Source organism: Odontesthes bonariensis, chromosome 5 (genome assembly GCF_027942865.1).
Source record: "Odontesthes bonariensis isolate fOdoBon6 chromosome 5, fOdoBon6.hap1, whole genome shotgun sequence".
Classification (NCBI taxonomy): domain Eukaryota; kingdom Metazoa; phylum Chordata; class Actinopteri; order Atheriniformes; family Atherinopsidae; genus Odontesthes; species Odontesthes bonariensis.
Window position 1 is genome coordinate 5,943,489 of NC_134510.1, and position 15,343 is coordinate 5,958,831.

The window sequence follows — 15,343 nt, forward strand, 5'->3', positions numbered from 1 at the left end:
TTGCATAGCAGCAAAAACTGAGCCTGGTTCCAGTTTTCTGTCACATGACATTCTGTCACATTTTTTTCTGTTGCCTTCTATTCTTACATACCCACTGTGCTGCCAGAATAGTGTCAATCAAAAGAGAGACTAGCATTTTTCTCGGGCTAATGTCTGTCTGAACATAACCTTAATATTTCCGATAATCCAGGTGGGTTTGTTGTTGGCTGTAACCACAATGTGTGCCATAATTGTAATAACGTTTGAACAAATTCATGAAGTGTAGGAAAGATTACACATGATTCTAGACTTATCAATAGCTGCTGCAACCTTTTGCTGCTTCATTCTGTCATATGTTCTCTACCCATCTTCATCTGTTTGGGTAAACTTAATTGAAATCAAAGTGGGGATACTACCATTAGTCAAACTACCAACCTCCTTGGTCTTTTTCTAAATACTTTGCTTGACCTCCATTGAAAACATGAGATCGAAGACAGTCAGGAATGGAAGTTCTTCTAGACAAAAGAAAACTGTGGAAAGAGTTTGTCACTACACTTAAGCATCAGTGTGGGTCTGCTGTGATGAAATGATATCCATCCAAAAGATGGACTGAAAACAATATAATACCTATTTTATGCTGTGTCTCGTGTAGTCTATCCCAACATGAACAACTGTGAGATGATATTTCTTCATTTCTACAGGAAAAAAAAATATTAAGAAAAAAAGAGAAAAGTAAAACATATTTTTGTCACATTGTGAATGATTGCTCACAATCAACATCATCAATTATATCTATGAATCCCAAGTATTAGGCAGCCGTGGCTCAGTGGTTAGAGTTGGTTGTCCAATAACCGCAAGGTTGGCAGGTTTGATTCCCACACTCATCACTCAAAATGATTGGTGTCAGGGCACCTCCTTGTCACAGCTGGGGTGCCCTTGAGCAAGGCACTGCGCCCCCATGCTCCCATGGTGCTGTGAATGGCTGCCCACTGCTCCAGGTTGGCATCTGTCTCTATGAGTGTGTGACCATGTGCATGTGTGTGTCAACAGGTGCCAACCTGGATGGGTTAAAAGTGGAGGACAAATTTTGTGTGTAGGCATGACAATAAAATCTGTTCTTAATCGTATGACTGTATAAAAGTAGCTGAGCATCACTTTGATTTTTGCTACAACAAGGAGTTGTTGGAAGCACTATGTCATTCCTTTTAATGAAGACTGATCCAGAGTTCTCTATGCTAAGGGTGAAAATAAATAAAGCTCCGTTCCTTAGAATCTGGAGACCTCAACCAGCTCTTATAATGGCTGCCCTTCCCAAGTAATTTCACTTATGTCACAAACTTTTGTAACCAAATAAGACAAATCAATAGCCCCCTGTGTTACATATGGATCTTTGAAGATTTGAAGACTTTGGCATGTTAGCAGAAACATCAGCTCTGTGTCAACACAGGATGCACTGACAAACAGGATTAAGATGTAGATTTTCTATGTTTTAGAAGTGTTCACAGGCCAATGAGCAACCTTTGTAGTTATGTAAAATACACTTCAGATCACTGGTGTGGACACACTGCAAGACTTCACACCACCTGTGCCAAAAGATAGGTTCGTTGTAAAAGAGTGATATTTGTTCTGTTAGATGCCTGTGAGGCAAATGAGTGAAAATGTGGGTGAAGCACTTTCTGTTTAGACACAGTCAAAGAATTGACATCAGATACACTGAGGCTGACAAAAACACTGTGAGCACCCACATGCTGTTCAACAAGTGAGAGAAATCACAGTCAACCTACATCTGTCATACAGCAAAGCCCTGTGTGTGCAAAGAGCTACAGTACTGCAAGCCATGCCAGGCATCACTGTGATTCTTCACAGTGTGCAAGACATTTCAGAAAAAAGTGTATGAGTCAGAGGGGGTGTGCATGGGCGACTACCCTTTTTGATTCAAAAGCAAGCAATAGTCGATAGAGAAAGTGTGTGTGTGTGATGATAGGATTAGATTAGCCTGACTGTAGCAACGGGGACAGCATATGTCTGAACCCTCAGCTCTGCCAATCTGGGGATTTAGGTAGAGTGAAGACAAACATGCACACAAACACAGACATACACTTTTTTTTATTAAGTTACGTCAACACAAAGCATAGTGTTTTATGCATCTAAACTGCCTTTCACAACCACACACGAACCTATGTAACAAGAAATTACTTACAGGCACAAATAGGAACACGCACTCACACATCCCCCCTGCATTTGTAAAGAGACACACATAAATACCTTTTCCCACACATTCACAGACACAAGCACACAGCACAAAACAATAATCTGATGAATTTTGCTTCTCTGTTTTCCTGCCATCCAACTAAATCCCATAACCCCTAACTACCACCTCATGGCTCACACAGCTCACTCACAAGCAAATCAGTCAGCCACCTACCTGCACACACACTCTGATTCTGGTTTCTGAGGCCCACCCAGAGGTGGCAGGCACCATACCACACAGTCAGCTTGTCTCCTACAACAGTTTTCTCTTCAATCAACATAGCAGGGTCAGGTTTGTCATGCAAATGCCACCCTGACTTGCCTCCCTTTGTTGCCTTGACAGATTAGCGACAGTGTGAATGTTTTTGTAGGTGCCTGTGGTATATGCTGCATAGTTTTCTTCATATATTTTCTCTTTCTCTTTACTTTTCCACAGGGAGTGTGAGGATGTATCTTGTAGATACATTACAGTTTCTGTTCATCACATTTGCTATCTATCACTATCTCAACAGTCCAAATTCTGCTCCTTTCGTGGCATCAACAATAATATAATAATTCATTATTTTGGTACATAACACAACGTTCACTTGCATCATACTCACTCTGATGTAACCCAAAGCAAAAGAAGCATTTATAAGCTTCAAGTTTTACAACTGTAACTCCAGTGATTGTGTGCTTTTCTCGGAGCCATGGTGAAAATGCAGGTGGGCTACAATTAATAAAGTCCCATACCACATACTCTGTGGACAAATAAGGAGCATTAAAACTGATGCTGCCCCTCCTCTAGGATGCTACACAATGAAAATCTTTATGCAGTGAAAGACGCAAGTTGAAATATTCATCAGATTATTTTTTTCCTTTTTTGTTCAATTAAAAAAAGTCTCTTATTTTTGATCAGAGTATTTAGATAGATTAGTATCTTAATCCTGTTTTTTTAAATGTTGTAGGTTTGTAATTTCAAGCCCACCAGGCTTCCACCAGGGGGAGGGCAGAGAACTGCTTAGTGATTGAGTGAAACAAAGTGTTACAATTATTATAATTACAATAAGATTGTTTTGTGCAGCTATTGTCTCTACTATTCTGTACCCTGTTTCTTTGTTCTATACTGTTGTATTGGTTGTTCTTGGTGCCTCTCTGGCTCAAACTAACTTCTAACCAATTGGTATATGACACGCTGTGTTACGGGTGAGAGCTATACAGTGTTAGGGTTTTGGAGGACTGCAGTCTGTCTATATTTGTTGAATATCAAAAATCCTTCATTCTGAGTGGGATGAAAGCAATGCAGATGTAAATGTACTCACTGTCATGTCTGTCATGTTAGGAGTCTTATGTTTTGCATTTTTTGGTAATGTTTTAGGTTTTTCTCTAATCTTTAGTTTTGCCATGATTTCCTTAAGGCCTCGGTGTGCTACTCCGTCGCTATCCGCCAATCCGACTCCATGGTCACGCGAGGCTATTAAACCTTTCGAAGTTCTCCGTCGGGATGTCGGATACGCAAGGCAATTCACCTCCCGATCAGTAGGCGTCGTTACGCTAGACGACCTAATCTCGCGACGTCTATCATGCAAGTCGATTGATTGATTGTTCACCTTCCGGCCCCGTTCCACTCCTCACAGTGAACGATGGCGACCGAAAGAGAAAGACTGTTGTTGGAGTTGGAGCTTATTGATATTAAAATGCAAATCATTTTGACCAAATGTTGACCATCACACAGTAAACTCTTTCAAAAATGGCGATGTTGTTGTGGTGAGAGGAAGGAGCTAAACCGGAAAAGTGATTCCGGAAATGAGATTCCGGAAATCTCCACGAGTCTCCGTCTCCTCGGCGGATAGATAGGAATTTCGGCCACTTCACCTGTGTTTCTTAGCTGAGTGAAGCTGACACCCCACCCACGTGAAAAATTCAAGCAAACAGATTGATCGGTTAGTGCTCCGTTTGTGCTAGTTTGTGCCGTTAAAATTTGTGCTGCTTTGGTTTCCGAGACATTAAAGATTATTTTTTAGGTCATCCAAAGGTCACCATCTCCACATCTTGCTCCAAAACAAACCAGAGTAGTCTACTTTTTTAGTGCTCCATTTGTGCTGGTTTGTGCCGTTAAAACTGGCGTTTGTGCTGCTTTCGTCTCTGAGTTACGTTTTACTTTCAGGTGATCAAATGACTTCACTATATTGATCGGGGGCAATGAATTTCATCAGCTGCAGGTTGTAGTCATTCTGTTTTGTTCCAGTCAGTTCTTTTCGCCAATTCAGTCAGTGGGAAGTTGTTGTATGTTGTATGTTGTAAGTTGTTAGCCTAGCAAGCCAGACCCCTACAGCAAAAAGCTGTAATAATAATAATAATAATACATTTTATTTATAGGCGCCTTTCATAGGCACTCAAGGTCACCTTACATAAAAAACAAACACAATTTATAATACATAACAAATAGATAAAAAATAAAGTTAATTAAAACAGTGCAATAGTAATCACAATGCATAGGCTAATTTAAACAGGTGAGTTTTAAGTTTGGATTTGAAATGTGGTAATGTTTGTGCGTTACGGATATCAGGTGAAAGAGAGTTCCAGAGCTGGGGAGCAGATCGACTAAATGCTCTGCTCCCCATAGTAACAAGACGGACGGGGGGAACAGTGAGATGAATAGAGGATGAGGATCTGAGGGTACGAGCAGGTATAGTAATGTGAAGAAGGTCTGAAAGATACGGAGGAGCAAGATTGTGAATAGCTTTAAAGGTAAGAAGAAGTATTTTGTAGTTAATACGATATGGGATAGGAAGCGAATGAACCAACTGTAATTTATGTAAAGTTTTCTGAGGTAGGCCAAACAGAAGAGAATTACAATAATCTAAACGAGAGGTGACCAAACTGTGGACTAGAACAGCAGTTGAGTGAGGAGTGAGAAAAGGACGGAGACGGTGGATATTACGAAGATGGAAATAAGCAGACCGAGTAATATTATTGACATGAGAATTGAAAGAAAGGCTGCTATCGAGGATGACACCCAGACTCTTGACCTGAGGGGAAGGAAAGATGGTGGTGTTATCAAATGAGATAGAAATATTATGAAGTTTAGTTAGCATTGATTTAGTGCCAATTAGAAGAAGTTCTGTTTTACTACTGTTTAATTTAAGAAAGTTCAAGGTGAACCAGTGTTTAATTTCAATGAGACAATCAGTAAGGGATGAAGGTGGAAGTGTAGAATTAGGCTTAGCTGAGAGGTAGAGCTGGGTGTCATCCGCGTAGCAATGGAACTGAATATGATATTTGCGAAAAATATCACCAAGAGGGAGAAGGTAGACAATAAACAACAGGGGACCCAGGACAGAGCCCTGAGGAACACCTGAAGTAACGGAAACAGAATGCGATGTGAATGATTTTAACTGAACAAACTGAGTGTGACCTGAGAGGTATGAATGAAACCAACTGAGAGGTATATTTACAATGCCAAAAGAGGAAAGTCTGTCGAGAAGGATATTATGTGAGATTGTATCAAACGCTGCAGTCAAATCAAGCAAAAGAAGTATGGAAAATAAACCAGAATCAGCAGCAAGGAGGAGGTCGTTAGTGATTTTCAGGAGTGCTGTTTCAGTACTATGGAGTGGACGAAAACCAGATTGAAATTGTTCATATAGATTATTGCAGGATAGATCAGCATGAAGTTGAGCAGAAACTATTTTTTCAAGTATTTTGGAAATGAATGGAAGATTTGAAATTGGACGAAAATTATTGAAATTATTGGGATCTAAACCAGGTTTTTTTTAGAATTGGGGTTACAGCAGCAGTTTTGAGAGCAAGAGGGACAGCACCAGTGGTGAGAGAGGAGTGTATAATGTCTGTAATCAAAGGGGACAAGGAGGGAAGAGGAGCCTTGACAAGAGTAGTTGGAAGAGGATCTAGTTGACAAGTTGAAGATTTTGATTGTTGAATTAATTTGGAGACGTCAGCGATTGAGGGGAGAGTGAAGACTGAAAGTGAATTAGTAACGGCAACTGGAACTGATGACATTAAAGCCGCAGAGGGTAACAGTTGTTGATGAATATGTGATATTTTTGAAGTGAAAAAAGATACCAAAGTATTACAAAAATCAGAGGAATATAAATAAGGAGGGAGTGAATCTCGTGGTTTTGTGATGTTTGTAAGCAGAGAGAAGAGGGCCTTGGAATTACCCTCATTTGAACTAATTAAACTGGAAAAATATATGGATTTGGCTGCAGAAATGGAATCCTTATAGTGAAGAATGTAGTTTGTGTACATGTCTTTGTGTATAGTTAGACCAGTTTTCCTGTAGAGTCTTTCAAGTTGACGTCCTTTTGCTTTTAACTGTCTGAGGGTGGGAGTAAACCAAGGTGCTGTATGAGTAAATGAAACAGATTTGGTTTTAAGTGGAGCAAGATTATTTAGAAGGTTCTACAAATGTTTGTTGTAGTGTGCTAGCAATTCAACTGTAGTGGACGACCATTCAACACTGGGAAGACTGTTGATAAAAGAAGATAAATTATCTAGGTTAATGTCCTCAATTTTACGGAAAGTTATAATACGTGGGGGGTTAGAATTAGACACAGAAATATTAACTCCAAATGATAAAAACATTTGATCTGAAAACGGAAAAGAGTCAGCTTTACAGTCAACAGGTTTGACACCAGAGCAGCAGATTAAATCCAAAGTATGTCCTTTAATGTGCGTGGGAAAATTAGTATACTTGTGAAGTCCAACACTGTCCAAGCAGGATATGAAGTCTTTGGTAAGAGGATTATTATCCCTATCCACATGAATGTTAAAATCCCCCAGGAGTATTATGTTTGGTGAAACTGTGAAAAGTTGCATTACAAATCCTGTAAACTCAGTAATAAAATCTTTGTTATACTTCGGGGGATGATACAGGGCAGCAATAACAGTGGGAGTTGATCCAGAAAGCTGACATACAGTTGCTTCAAACGAGTGACAAACGGGAACAGTTATCGGCGCTACCCTCCACTTCGAGCGATAGATTATTGCAACGCCTCCTCCCCGGCCAGAATCACGGGGTAGAGTGATGTAAACAAACCCCGGAGGAGTAGCATCATTAAGTGGAGCGAAGTCATTTGGCTGTTGCCAGGTTTCATTGAGACACAGAAAATCTAACTTACGGTCAGAGATAATATCCTGGACAAGATCCCCCTTACTTGTAAGTGAGCGGATGTTGAAGAGACCAAAGTTGATGGTTTTGTTGTAGCTGACAGCCGTGTTAGCTGACCGAGCCAGGCAAGCCAACACGCTGTGATCAGTATGGCGACCAGATCTCCTCGATCGACGACGAACAGTAGACCAGGTAGTTTTAATGGAGTTCGGTCTGTCACAGCAGAAGATCCGGTGAGAGCCTCGGTGAATATATTTTCGACGGGGCAGATACAAGATATCACGATGCAGGAACAGAGCTGATGGAGGTGGCCCATGTAGATGTAACCGGAGCTGAAGAAGCTCAGCAGCAGAGTATTGGAGTAGTGCTGTCGTTGGATGAGAAACCAAAAACAGGATAATCCAGGCAGAAACCAGCCACACATAGCAGGTTCGAATAGTAATCGGAGACATATCAGCAGGTAAGCAGATGATCTTCGTTCAAACGGAGCAAAAGGCCGGAGGAGCAGCGGCTGCAAGACGCGCCAGCGTACACTCTCTCCAACACTCTCTATGGTGTCAGGATCTGGAGTGACAGGGGTCTAGTACAGGGGTCTAGTGATAGCAGTGTGGGCGGGATAAACGGTTGTCTGTTAAGTTGCCTCTGCACTCAACGCCACGCAACAACCAATCAGAGCGATGAAGAAGGATTACGGAGCAAGCTAGTAAATAAAACTTTTACCGTACCCGGTGGGCAAAACTCCGAAAACGTCCTTTTTTTTCAACAAAAACTTAAGTGCAGTTATCTGTTTGTCTCGCAAAGAAAAATGTATATTTAAATCTTCTAGAGTCGCTGCCAAAGCCAAATCGAAAGACTGTTCGCTGGGCGCAGCCATTGTTTACCTCTCTCTGGAACTACACACTGAAACGTTGCACCTCTGTCGTCACTAGGTAGCCCGGCCTCCGACCCCGCTCCTCACGATTTGATTGGCCTGATTAAGTTTCGATTTTCAGCCTCGCAAAACGACCACAAATTCAATTTGCGGTTGCTAGGGGCGTCTAGATTTCTAGGCTAGTAAGTTGTATGTTGCTAACGCAGGAAAGAACATAAGGTAAGTTTGTTTTTTAAAATCTCTTTCTGCAAATAACATTGACATTGCCGTTTTAACGGCACAAACCAGCACAAACGAAGCACTAAAAAAGTAGACTACTCTGGTTTGTTTTGGAGCAAGATGGGGGGATGGTGACCTTTGGATGACCTAAAAAATAATCTTTGATATCTCAGAAACCAAAGCAGCACAAACGAAAATTTTAACGGCACAAACCAGCACAAACGGAGCACTAACCGATCAATCTGTTTGCTTGAATTTGTGGGTGGGGTGTCAGCTTCACTCAGCTGTGTTTCTTCCCTCAGCTGCCTTCACTCACTAATCACCATCCTCTGTATTTAGTCTCCAGGTTTGTTCATGTTCCTCGTCAGATCCTCACCATCACTCATTCTGGAATTAGTGTTGTCCTTGTCAGGTTTTGTCATAATCACAGTTTCATGTCAGGTTTTGTATTCCGGCTCAGCTGCGTTTTTTGTGACAGTCTTTGAAATAAATCGAGTTTTCAGTTTATATATCTGCATCCGGGTCCTATCTCTTACCACCACCACGCCACGACGTTCTGACACTTATGACCGTGAAATGCAGATAAGATTCCCGATGGACAGCCAGAAGCAGGAGTCACTGTGGGGACGCAGCGTAGTTAGTGTACAGACCTTTGCACCCTAACTAGTCCAAATGACACCAATGTGCTGCTGGAAACCTCACACTGAAGCCCCAGGGAAAGCCGCAGAATGTAGGCTGCTGACGCCAGGAGGCCATCAAAAGGGTGGCTCCTCTGCCGCATGCCACTGGTGATGGACCGGATGGAAATGATCCTTTGTGTGATAATTATAGGGTCCAATGATTCAGTTTTTTTACTCATAAAGCACCAAATCGCAACAAATATCATCTCATGGCACTTTAAAATTTGATTTAGTTTAGGTGGTAGGGTACATTTATTCATTCTTTATTTATTTGTAAAAAAAACATGACCTATTATCAGCATCAGTTAGACGATAAGTACAACTTGCCCCCGAGCCCTTGAAATGATCTGTCAAAATCTTTGTCCAAATTGCCAGTGAATGTGTATCACGTTAGGCTGCACATTTATCCAAACTAGCTGACGAGACGATTCACATTTTTTTCGAACAGTTGAAGAGTTCATTTAGCTTGATAGATGAAAACATATCTCTGAATAATCTTTCAATCTCCATTACTCTCTGTTTTCACTTCTCTCCCCTCTTGTGTATCTGTGTCTCTCTTTCTCTTTCTATACATCCCCTCATCTATCTGCATGCTTTTTATCCTCTCCCCTCTTTTTTCACCATTCTATCTTTCTTTTGCCCCCCTCTCGGCTCCTTTATCAGCCCCTTCTTTCTCCACTCAGTCATCCATCTACTTCCCTCTGTGTCGGTGCATTACAGAGCTGTCAGAGTCAATTGTATCCCAGACAGCAGCACAGGTCAGGTAATGAATATCTCCCCCTCTGCAGCCCAGTGACACAGTGCTCTATTATCACCCAACTCAGTAGGGGTAGGACAGAGTGGGGTGGAAATTTGTCTGTGTAGGTCCAGGTTAGTATGTTGAGACCACCATACAAGCACTTCATTATGTCCTCCTACAATGGGGCAAGGGCTAAACACACACAATAAACAATGCACTCTTAACAGAGTTTTTTTTTGCTGTCTGTTGCCTTACACTATCTCAATAGTCATCATCAACCCACTCCAAACCAAACATTACAATTTTCAAAACATACTTTTTGCATTTCACTTCCTTTGCACTCCTTGGAGATACTGTGGCATATCTCTAGTTGTGAGAACATATCTCCAGTGAAGAATCTCCTGCTGTCAAGTGCATCCGTGAACAGTAATCTGTTTAGATTTATGTCCAAAATTTTTCTTTTGGTCATTCAGGAAAAGGGATGTTGTTCATTAATGCAATCTGAGTTCATCATGAAAGAATAGCTTTTTTTGTCACTTCTAAAACGCTGGATACCTTGCTGATAATTTGTCCTTGTGTCCAAAGTAGGTGCTGCCACTGAAATAGCCTAGTCTGCACCATCATAACACAGACATTTATCTGTTTCCAGCACACATCCAACTGCAAATGCATTTTTATTATTGCAGAAATTATTATTAGTACTTACATGGCTTGACTCAATAGCTGCCGTGCTATAGGCCAGTATTTGAGACATGATTTAAAACAGGTTGCAACTGGAAGCAATGTGTCACAATGAAGCAAAAATCTTGTGATTATCCAGTTGTCACTAGTACAGTCACACCATAAATAAGCATAGCAAAATCTTAGTGAAATAAGTGGTCCAGAACATGTTGTGCAGGGTTTACCGCACCAAGGATCGCACATGGAAAAATAGGAGCAGTGAGAAAACAGGTTACTCTTATTTAGTTAAGGAGAGTTGTATACAAATTATAAGAGCTTGAATAAGGGCAACCAGACTTGTTGGATCTTGAAAACGTTTCACCCCTCATCCGAAAGGCTTCTTCAGTTCTAAAGTAGATGGTGGAAAATATCAGCTTATTGCAGAGAGGGGTCATTCACACTTGGCGGAACGTCAAATGTGTTTCTGAACCCTCTGACCAGTGTGCGTGTCGTTTAAGTCAAGTCACCTGTCTGAAAGAGCGAATTTTGGTCACAGGATCCAAGGTGTGAATGGTTGTGAAACTCTCTAGGAAGGAGAGACAATGTCCCATTGTAACTGGGAAGGTGATTCCTGAGACCATCTCTTCTGTTGAAAGATGTTTTTTCCAGTTTAACATAGATGCTTCCTCGACTCCTCTCTCAAACCATCTGTCTTCTCTACCCAGAATTACTGTCCTCAAAAGAGCGTCCCTTTACCTTGAGATGTCAGTGAACTGCTGAGTCTTGACCTGAAGAGCTGGCTCTTCTATGTTGTGCCATTGGCTTGTGGAGCTGTCGTTTGGTCTCTCCTATATAGAAGTCTACCGGGAAAGGCCACGGAGAGCCCTCTTCGTCGTCGGAAACCCTCCCGGAGACGCTCTCCGTGCTTGTGTGCGTCGGCCAAAATTCCTATCTCTCCGTCGAGGAGACGGAGACTCGCGGAGATTTCCGGAATCTCATTTCCGGAATCACTTTTCCAGTTTAGCTCCTTCCTCTCACAACACAACACTGCCATTTATTTATGACGCCACTCTGTTTTTGTTTGGGTATTTTGTATTTTGGGTGAACCAGTCTCTGTCTGAGGAGGATTTGTCTCCTTGGTTTGAAGTGGACTGGAATGTCATGTTTGGAGAAGATCCCTCTAAGTTCGTCTGAGACTCCTGCCAGATCTGGAATCACAATATGTGTGCGCCTGTTTTTTCTAGCTTCGCGAGTATTGTTTCGTCCAGATTTCTTCACTGTTTTGACAGTCCCACTGTGGGTATCCACAGGTTTGAAGAGCTTTCTTGGAGTGTTTATGTTCCTTTTCCCCCCTCAGCCTTAGTAGGTTATCTCTCATCCACAGTTCAAGACTTTTCTATTTAGAGAGATTGATAGGGGTGCAAGTTACAAATACTCTTATGTCCAGAACGAACATGACTATGAGGTGGATACGCGACTCAGTGAAGGCTAGGGGCACGGACCTATTCTCTAGGGTTAGAACTGACCAGAATAGTTCTCAGAGGAAAGAGAGCGTAGTTGGACAAAATAAAAGTGGTAGGCTAGAGGGAAGTAAGCTCCAGGTTTTTTCCTTGTGGCTGGCAACAAGTAACATCAGTTAGAGGCCTTAAAATGCATCAGGGAAGAAAGAGATGTGTGGTAAAGGAAGGGCAGTGTGGCCGAATCGATCAGTACTTTTTAAGAAGTCAATCGAGTAAGTCGGATGAAGTCCAGCGGCAGGTTGAAAACCACAGTCCGAAGGATATCAATAACACAGCTATGGAGGGGAGGAGGAGGTTCTAAGAAGGGATGCAGCTGATACTGAGGTGAATAGGCCAGTTATAGAGAGAAATATGGAGCAGAAAGCTAGAGTTAAGTGGCCTAGGGCAAATAGTAACAAAGAATGGGAGGCAGTCAATAAAGATTTGTCGATAATATTGGGTAGGTTAGGAGGAAATGCAAGCGATAGGCTAGAGAAGATGGGAGATATAATTTACTCCTATGGTGTAGAAAGGTTTGGGGTGCAAGATAGAAAGAGGGTTGAAAGAGTACATTTTGTTAAGTCTAGACGGCAAAAAGAAATGGAGAAATTGGTTAAGGAAAGAAGGAATTTAAGATAGCAGTGGAAAAGAGCTACAGAAGAAGAGAGAGAGGGAATTAATGTTTTGCAGGAAGAATTGAGAAGCAGGCTAGCAATACTCAGTAGAGCTGAATGTCTTAGGAAAAAGAGAAAGAAGAAAGAATATATAAGGACTGCATTTTACAGGGACCCGTTCAAGTTTGTTAAAGGATTGTTTAACCAGGAAAAGGGAGGGCAACTTAAGGCAACAAAGTCAGAGGTGGAAGAGTATCTAAGAAATACATATTCAGATCATGAGCAGCGTAGAGTAGTAGGCCTTCCACCTGACATGACACCATTAGGAAAGATAGCTCATAAGATGGATGTTAGACCACCTAGGTGGAAAGAGGTTGAGGAGGTAGTTGGGCGTGCAAAGGCTTCGTCGCCCCAGGGCCAAATGGAGTCCCCTACCGGTTTTATAAAAGTGCACCTGATATCCTAAAGTTTTTGTGGAGGCAATTAAGAATAGTTTGGGAGAAACAGGTTATTCCTAGAGCATGGCGTAGGGCAGGAGGCGTTCTTATTCCAAAGGAGAAAGAGTCCTCGGACCTGAGTTGGTTCCGGATGATCTCTCTCCTAAATGTAGAAGGGAAGATTTTCTTTAGTTTAGTTGCACAGAGATTAGCTAGTTATTTAGAAAAGAATAGCTTAATAGATATTACTGTGCAGAAGGCAGGAATACCAGGTTTCACAGGGTGTTTAGAGCACACTAGCATGATTTGGCATCAGATTCAGACAGCCAAGATTGAGAAAAAAGACTTGCATGTTATATTTCTGCATTTGGTTCAGTGCCACATAGCCTTATTTGGAAAGCGTTTGAGTATTTTAGAGTGCCCATAGTAGTTGTTAACTTAGTAAGAGCATATTTTCAGGATATTAGACTGTGCCTAAGTACAGCAGATTTCACAACAGGTTGGCAGAGGCTAGAAATAGGCATTATGGCAGGGTGTACAATTTCTCCATTAGCATTTACAATGGCGATGGAGATAATTATTAGAGCGTGGAGAGAGACGTCAGGATGGCATGCGTCTTACACCAATTAGAGCATACATGGATGATATGACGTTGGTGACTACAACAATGCCATGTATGAAGAGAATACTTGAGAGACTTAATAAAAATCTAAAGTGGGCTGGTATGAAAATCAAACCTACTAAGTCTAGAAGTATCTCAATAAGTAGAGGGAAATTAAGTGATAGAAAGTTTGTAAAAGATGAAGAAAACATTCCAATAATTAGGGAAAAAGCAGTAAAGAGTTTAGGCAGGTGGTACCAGGCAGACATGAATGATGGAGAGCGGGCAGTGCAGTTTCGGAAAGATGTTGCTGAGGGACTGGATAGAATAGATAAATCAGGGCTTCCAGGAAAGTTGAAGCTGTGGTGTCTGCAGTGTGGATTGTTTCCTAGGTTGATGTGGCCACTGTCTGTGTATGAGATTCCATTATCTGTTGTAGAAAAAATGTAAAGATTAGTTAGTATTTATATTAGGAAGTGGCTAGGTGTTCCTAGATGCTTAAGTACTGTGGCACTGAATGGGAAAGGCATGCTCCAGCTCCCAGTATCTAGTCTAGTAGAGGAGTTTACATGTACTAAAGTTAGGACAGAGCTCCTGTTAGCTGGGAGTAAAGATGTGGTAGTTAGTAAGGTGGTTCCAAACCCAACCAAGGGGAGGAAGTGGAAACCAAGAATGGCAGCTCAGGAGGTAGAAGCAACTCTTAGACATGCAGAGATTGTGGGTAATGTGCAAATAGGCCGGGGAGGCTTGGGGCTTGGCCCAGGCAAATCAGTGTGGAGTAGAGCAGGTCCCAAGGAGAAGAGAAAGCTAGTTGTTGAGCAGGTTCGTAGACAGGAGGAAATGTTAAGGGGTACAAAGGTAGTGGCTCAGGCTAAGCAGGGACGGTGGTTGAATTGGGAAGGTGTAGAGAAAAAAAAGCTTAGTTGGAAAGAACTGTGGAGTATGGACAAAGGAGTATTAGATTTTTGATAGGGGCAACATAGGATGTATTGCCAAATCCCCAGAACCTAAAACTCTGGGTAAATGGAGACCCGTTATGTTCATTATGTTCAGGTACTGCAACTCTAAGGCATATTTTGTCAGGTTGTAAGGTTAGTCTGTCACAAGGCCAGTATACATACTGACATGACCAAGTATTAAGAAGCTTAGCAGCAGGTATTGAAGATAAACTAAGGCAGGTAAACTTAGGAGGGTCTAAGGTGAAGAGAGTTGCAATTCAGTTTGTCCAAGAGGGGGAGAAAGTTAATAAGACGATAAGGAGGCACGGCAGCTTGGAGGATGCTTGTGATTGGGAGAGACAGGTAGATTTAGGAAATAAGCTTGTTCTTCCACAGGAGCCTCTACAAATCTAAGGCATGATATAGTCTTGTGGTCTAGGAGTAGAATGAGAGTCTATTTCATAGAGCTGACTGTTCCTTGGGAGGAATTAGTAGCAGAAGCATATGAAAGGAAAAAGCTTAGATATGCAAGAGGTCCTGGCTGCAGACCTCCACTGTCAGGCCCGGAAATGCACGGCGTACATTTCAAAATAAAACTGCAGACCTCCACTGTCAGGCCCGGAAATGCACAGCGTATATTTCAAAATAAAATCGCGAATGCACTTCCGGTTGAATCGTTTTCCTCACAAATTAATTAATAGTAAACAGTATGACATAAAATCTATCAATTCCCGGTCTATTGT